The sequence below is a fragment of the Lycium ferocissimum genome, chromosome 10 (genome assembly GCF_029784015.1).
Source record: "Lycium ferocissimum isolate CSIRO_LF1 chromosome 10, AGI_CSIRO_Lferr_CH_V1, whole genome shotgun sequence".
Lineage (NCBI taxonomy): Eukaryota > Viridiplantae > Streptophyta > Magnoliopsida > Solanales > Solanaceae > Lycium > Lycium ferocissimum.
In genome coordinates this window covers 17,816,915-17,824,625 of record NC_081351.1, presented here as the reverse complement: position 1 = coordinate 17,824,625, position 7,711 = coordinate 17,816,915, and the positions used below count along the sequence as shown (strand labels likewise).

General features: G+C 33.8%; 1 pseudogene; it reads left to right on the top strand.

The window, feature by feature from the left end:
* The first annotated feature begins 360 nt into the window (after positions 1-360).
* LOC132034672 (probable methyltransferase PMT5) lies at positions 361-3,586 on the top strand (annotated as a pseudogene).
* Positions 3,587-7,711: the final 4,125 nt, after the last annotated feature.

Below are 7,711 nucleotides of genomic sequence, written 5' to 3'. Positions count from 1 at the left end.
TTTTTATGTGGAATTTGATGTTTTTCTTTTGCAGGTTTATCTGAGGAAGTAGTTGCTGGATTTGGATTCTATTTGGAGGGGTGCTTTTACTATCTGAATTCACCTGTTTTAGTTGCAGAATTGGACACTTGTGGGATTAAAACTTATATTGATCCTATTGTCTTTTTTGTGTGATTATTTTTCCACGAATTGGGAGTTTTAGTTATTGTCTTGAGGAAGCTTAAATAGTGGTCCAACTCATGTTAATTAGAATTTTTTGGATTCGGGGTGGTACGTACGAGAAATCTTACTTGATGAAAGGTTCTAGCTTTCACATATTTTGGAAATTCAGGCTGTAACAGTAACTAGCACCTATTGATCATGAGAAGCCCTTTGCTGACTAAACTATCAATACTGTTCGGCCGTAGACCGCCAGTTAACTGGTTACTCTTGTGCCTTGCCAGTATATTCGTGCTAATGGCATTGTTAGGATCATCTTTTTCACATACCTTTGACTCTGTGGCCTCCTTTGCAAAGCTGGATATCTATACAAGTTATAGAAAGTTAAAGGAGCAAGCACGAAGTGATTACTTAGAGCTAAAGAGTCTTTCTCTAGGAGCCAATCAGATAAAGGACATTGAATTTTGTGGCAAGGAAAAAGAGAACTATGTGCCTTGTTATAACGTGTCTGCAAATTCGTTAGCTGGGTTGAAACATGGAGAGGAGTTTGATCGACATTGTGAGTTATCACGGGAAAAACCGCTTTGTTTGGTTCGTTCTCCGAAAGACTATAAGATTCCTCTGACTTGGTCATATGGAGTTGAAATGTGAGGCTAACCAAATATCAGTTCCTTTCTTCTTGAAGCATGACAAAAAGGTATAGTCAATTAAATGAACATGATGATTTTTTTTTCTTTTTTGTTATCCTGGGATGATCTTTCAAACGTTAAATTGCATATTTAACATGTTCGTAGATTAACGCCTATGTGTTAAGCCTCCAACCTCATTGGTAGTAATCTAGGGATTTTTCATTTTTGGCCCGTTAGCCGAAATTAATTACGGGCGCTAGCCAGAATACAAAACCTATACACTGATTATGAGTATTATATGTATATACATTTGCCGGGTATTAATTTTTTGAGCGGTCCAAAATGGTAATTATCTCATTAATTTATCTGTATGAATATATCTTGAAATCATTTCACTAGGTGATGCTGCGTTAAAATTATTTGCCTACTTTAAAATAGTTTTTTTTTTTTTTTTTTTTTTCTAGGCTAATGTTACTGGAAGAGAACCAAATTGCTTTCCACTCAGATGATGGAATGATCGTTGATAGTGTCAAAGATTATTCACACCTTATTGCTGATACGATTGGGCTTGGAAGTGATGCAGAATTTCTTCAAGCTGGTGTAAGTAAAATATTCATATAATATACATAAATATACATATAAGATACATAATCAGTGCATAGATTTTGTATATTTTGGCTAGCGCCCGTAATGCCAAAAATGAAAAAAAGCCCTTCTTTTGACAATCACTCATTTGCTTGAGTTTTGCTCTTGAACAGGAGTCCATCCTGCTGATTTCTTTGAGGATATGGAAATCAGCTTTGAGAAATTATTGGTCATTGCTGTCGCCCTTAATTTTCTCTGACCATCTAAAGTGGCGGGGTGAAGAGGATCCATTGCCTCCATATAATATGTTGCAGAATGTCATGGGCATGAATGCAAATTACGGCGGTCTAAATGCTGCTATGTTGGGGGCAAGTAAATCAGTGTGGATGATGAATGTTGTGCCTCTTGGAGTCTTGGGGCACATAATACACTTCCTCTCATACTTGATCGAGGTTTTGCTGGTATTCTGCGTAACTGGTAAATCCATTAGCTTTTTTATTTTCAAGACTTGGACAAAGACATACATACATGGATATCGTACATAATAATTCAGACTAAAGTAGGGCAACATGGATATTTTATATTCTTCTATTTTTTCTTAATTGATAGTGAAATATTCCGGTATATTTTCTTATCAATCAGCTTTTCAGTCGGATTGTTATAGTGGAAGAAAATATACAGCAGATTCTCCAAATAAATAACAACGATGTATGTTTCATAATCATTACATACATAATATGTAGAATATTTAAGTGGGTTTAAGATGCTGCAACACAATTCTTTCGATCTATTGCTTAAGAAATTCTTGTTCTTTTACATATCGTAATTTTGTCTTGTTCGTGCTGCATGAATTATTATATTTTCAGTTTACTTGCATCTCCATCCTTTGAGTTGACGATTAATGTTCTGAAACACAATGTGTTTTGGAGGTCCAGACAATATGATAGCAAGAGATTTGTTATCTCAATCTTATAAACCAATGAGAAGGGCTGTAAAACCATCTCATAATCCTGGCATGTCTAAAGTTAGCTGCTTCATAATTATGATTGCAATCTTTTCGAGAACTTGAATGTTTTACTTCAGAAAAGCCATCACTTATGTTGCAAGTGTGAATATAAACTCAAAGATAAAGGGAAAAAACCAGTGATTTGAGGCTTGTACTTGTTCTCTTCAACAGGATATCTATTAATGATATTCTTACTTTTCCCTTAATATTTCTTACATAATATGAGCTTAGCAACTTATTTTTGTATAGCAATACTGAAGACAAATTATTTAGTATTGGAATGAAGCAAGCCTGGATAAAGCTGAATGGATATAGAGGATTCATACAGACTACATATACTAATTAGGGAATGAGGCTTAGTTGATTGACTGACCCATGATCATAGTGCTTTTAAAGTTAAAGGTTTGAAGGCTTGTGTTGATGTACTGATAACAGTGCTTTGAAAATTGGGCAGGTGTGAACCGTTTCCTACATATCGACGAACATGTGATCTGCTACATGCTAATGGGCTCCTTTCACACATTGCTTCAAAAGGTTGCAGTATGCTTGAACTACTTCTTGAGATAGATCGTATTTTGCGACCTGAGGTAATACTGTATTTTCATACTGTGCTCTGTGAAAGTCTTCCAGCTTACTATTTCTTTAACGTTGACTCTGTTGGCCAAGCTTTCAGAATCTGCTTATTTTGAAAAGTGTTTTTTTTTGTCAGAAGTGCTTTTTGGAAAAAGTACTTTTCCCAATAATATTGCAGTAATTTGTGCTTGGCCAAGGTTTTAAAAGTTTTTCTGGGAAAAGTTATCTTTTTAACTTCTGAAGAACAACTTATGTTACTACTCAAAATCACTTATTTTTTCTCTAAAAGCTTGGCCAAACACCTCGATTTTCTAAGATAAGCACTTTTAGCTTCCGAAAAGCTTGGCCAAACAGGCTATTATTAATCTCGGTTACACTTTATTTTTCCCGATCCGGTTGAATCAACACCTTCGGTTGTTACTCATGTTTCAGCTATCCTTGCTGTTTGTACGTGTTTTGACATTGGAATATGAATTCTTGATAGGGTTGGATTATTCTTTCTGACACATTGGGCCCCATTGAGAAAGCACGCACGTTAGCAACACAAATCCGCTGGGAAGCTAGGGTGATTGACCTCCAGAATGGAAGCGACCAGCGTCTACTTGTATGCCAAAAACCATTCACAGCAAAGTAATTTTTCTGGAAATGAACACTTTCACCAATCTTATGATTGACCAGTCCTCATGCTATAGCGTGTTTTTTAGTGCATTCATTGCTTTGGGGGATTTCTTGTGATACTTTTTCACACTGGTGACTTTCCTGAAATACGCTAAGAGAAGACAAATAAGCGTGGCATGTGAATCGTGAATGAAGGAATTTTCCATTGTGATATGCCATTTTTCATTCATGAAGTGGAACTTATTTGATCTTACCCGGCCACAAGCTGCCTAAGGAGGTCTGAATGTCGGCGTCCTTGCAAATAGTTCATATGGCAGCCTGCAGAGATAGAAATACAATATATTGAGAACTGTAGATTAGAGAAAGCTCTGCTGCAGAAAGGTAGTGACAGTACCAGAAAGAATATATTTTTTTTTTGCCTTTCAAATTTTTTATATAGTAATTCATTCATCTCTTTTTCTTGTATTTGTTTCTGGTGTATCTAACAATTTAATTGTGTTTTAAGCGCACCCCAAAAGTAAAACGATTCTTTGTGGTTGTAATCCTAATTTTAGGAATGTTATTTCGTTTACTTTCAATGTGGCTTTAATATTTCTTGGCAATGATATGGCCTTAGTGAAGAGAGTCTTCTGCTTTTCGGTTACACCAATATTAGTCAATGCATCAGCCACACCATTAAGAGCACGTATTAGCTGAATTTGACGTGCATTAATGGGTCAAAATTGGCTGAATTGCTAGTAGTATTATTTGTTTGTATACATTAGTGACGAGGGGAAGAGGGGGTGTTTGATAATTCAAAATTCGCTTCTTCTATGAAAACACAATTATATAAAAGAAAAGACATCTTTTGTGCTTCTCATATGTATGTCATTAATGCACAATCTTTGACGCAATATTAAGCTCATCAACATACAAATTGCATGCATGGAATAGTGAGGGTCAACGATTGTTTATATATAATTACAATAAAGGCTAGCTACTTCTTAACATAACTGAGTCTCAAATTTTCCATCATCTGATTCCATGGCTTTTCACAATGTTGAATCAATTTGCTGCTTTTTTTTTTTTTTTTTTCGTAATAGAAGTGAGTGACTCTCACCCCATCTGAAAGTTTCTTGAAGATGTTGGCCACTTCTTTGTCATCTCCTAGATCCTTAAAAATGATTTTGTTTTGGCAAAGAATATTCACATCTCTATGTGAGCCATTAAGTTGAGTCATTATATGCGGGTAATTTGAAAAATAAGGATATACGTCAGATGATGAGTAGTTCTCATAAGCTATCAAATTTCTCATGAAGGTCATGGTAGGGTATCTAAAATTTCGGTTTGGTAATTTCAGTTTTTAAAAAGTACTATATCATTATCATATCAAATTAATTCGGTATGGTTTGATATTTTTAGGTTTGGTTTCGATATTTAGCGGTATGGTAACTCGGTAACCACAGTTTGTTCAACTTCGACTTACATATACTCATATAATAGAGAACTATGACTCCGAATATTAAAAAAAGTCTCAATTATATCATACTAACACCTTACACATGTAAAAAAAATTAGAAAGTACAAGCAATTTCCTTTGTTAATCAATTACACAAAAACGACATTTTTAATCAAGATACTTTGGTACACAAAGAGGACATTATATTTCAACCAATTATATCATACTAACATATTGCACATGTAAAAATATTCAAAATAAAGTACAAGCAATATATTCCAACGTCTAAATAATTAATTTTGTACTAAAAAAATCGGTTTTGGTCGGGTAATCGGTATCTACCGTACCATGCCCACCCCTAATAAACAAGAGATTTTCATTAATCCTTTTTCGAACTTGATATCAAATAAAGTTGTTTCATCCTTCAAATCTTCACGCACAGTTTCTAATCTTGCAGTATTCGTGGTTTCTCTAGTTTTCACGTCATCACCTGATGGGCGACAAAACATGTGTACAACACCAAGTAAATTATCGAATCGTTCTATGTTAAAATTGTCAATTTCTGATCTAGATATATATGTCACCTTTGGAAATATATTAAGTAAGGTCTCTCTCACCATATAGAAGAAGCTTGCTTAAGCCTCGATTTATCATCCACTCCAAGTTGATGATTTTGCCATCTTCTTCGACTTCATAGGGCGACATTTACATGCATTATCTTTTATTTTCTCCAATTCTGCTTGAGATTTGAACTTGAAACTTCAAGGTAAATTTTGAACCTCCTAAACTACTGAGCCAATCTCTAATCTTGTGTTTAGAAGATTCAAAATCTATATATGTACATACAAACTAAAAAAATTATCTTATATATACAGTGTAACTTTTTGTTGAACACCTTTGAGCCCCCCTAGATCCGCCCTATATGTATTGTCCAAATCCTTAAATCTTTTATCAAAGATTTGATTTGCAGATTTCTTTGTTTATAACACTAATCTATTTTGACCATTTGTTTCCATTATCTCAATTTAAATTATTTGTTTTTCTTCCTTCTACTATCTGTAATTAGTAGACCTTTAATCACAGCATCCTGATATTGCGAGTCCGGAGCCTAAAGGGTATAAAAATACACGGTATTTACCAAAAGGGGGTGCCCAAAAATTTATATACCAAAAGGGGTATATCGTGGGCTGATCCATGATATACCCCAAAAAAATTTTTTCGACTGACACAAGTCAACGAAAAATTAAAAAAAAAAAAAAATTTAATTGTATAACGTGGACTGATCCACGTTTTACCTCTAAAGTTTTTTTTTTTTTTTTTTTTTTTTTTTTTTTATAGCACTAAAAAAAAAAATTTAGTAAACTTTTTTTTTTTTGTAACACTTAGTGTGTTTTTTCATACTTTGACCAATGATTAATCGTGTGTGAAGACTCCGAAACGTCAATATTTTATATAGAACCTGATATTTTTTTCTGCGTACAATAATGTAGGCTCAATACATCAAGGATACGTAGACGTTCGGATCGTCATTTTAGGGGTTGAAAAGGTGCCCGAAGTAGTTTTGTTTGAAAAAACTTAGTGTTTTTTCATACTTTGACCAATGATTAGTCGTGTGTGTGAAGACTCCGAAACGTCAATATTTTATATAGAACTATATTTTTTTACAATAATGTAGGCTCAATACATCAAGGATACGTAGACGTTCTGATAGTCATTTTAGGGGTTGAAAAGGTGCCCGAAATAAGTTTTGTTTAAGGTTTAAGTGTTTTATTTTTTAAGGTTTTGATTTAAGCGTGTTATTTTTTAATCACGATAAAACATTATTTTGAATATAAATATAATTCTAAAAAATATAGGGAGAAAAACTAGTTGTAAAGTGGTCAAACTTTAGATGGTCATAACTTTGCGCTCGGACGTCCGTTTTACGCGTTTTTTTTTTTTTTTGAACTTGCGTATTTTTTCGAGATCTATGCGGACAAACGCCGCAAGGCGGTTTGGCCGAGCCGATTTTTAAAAAAACGCCTTTTATCCCATTCAATTTCGATTTTCCCCCAAATTGGCGTGAAATTTTCGCTTTTATTTACTTATAAGATGATGATACGCAATAGATTTCAACGTAAAAATCCCAAGGTAATGTACTCCGTGAATGTCAATTTCACTTCTCGCGGTTTCAATTTTTGAAAATAAAGTCGATTAATTTTCTCAACATATAAAGTTGACTAAAATAACCTTACATCAAACAAAACTTACTTCGGCACCTTTTCAACCCCTAAAATGACGATCCGAACGTCTACGTATCCTTGATGTATTGAGCCTACATTATTGTACGAAAAAAATATCGTGTTCTATATAAAATATTGACGTTTGAGTCTTCACACACGATTAATCATTGGTCAAAGTATGAAAAAACACACTAAGTGTTACAAAAAAAAAAAGTTTACTAAATTTTTTTTTTTAGTGCTCCAAAAAAAAAAAAAAAAAAAAAAAAAAACTTTAGAGGTAAAACGTGGATCAGTCCACGTTTTACAAAATATATTTGTAAAACGTGGGTCGATCCACGTTTTTACAATTTATATTGTATAACGTGGATCAGTCCACGTTATACAATTAAATTTTTTTTTTTTTTTTTAATTTTTTAGACTTGTGTCGACCGAAAAATTTTTTTTTGGGGTATATCGTGGATCAGCCCACGATATACCCCTT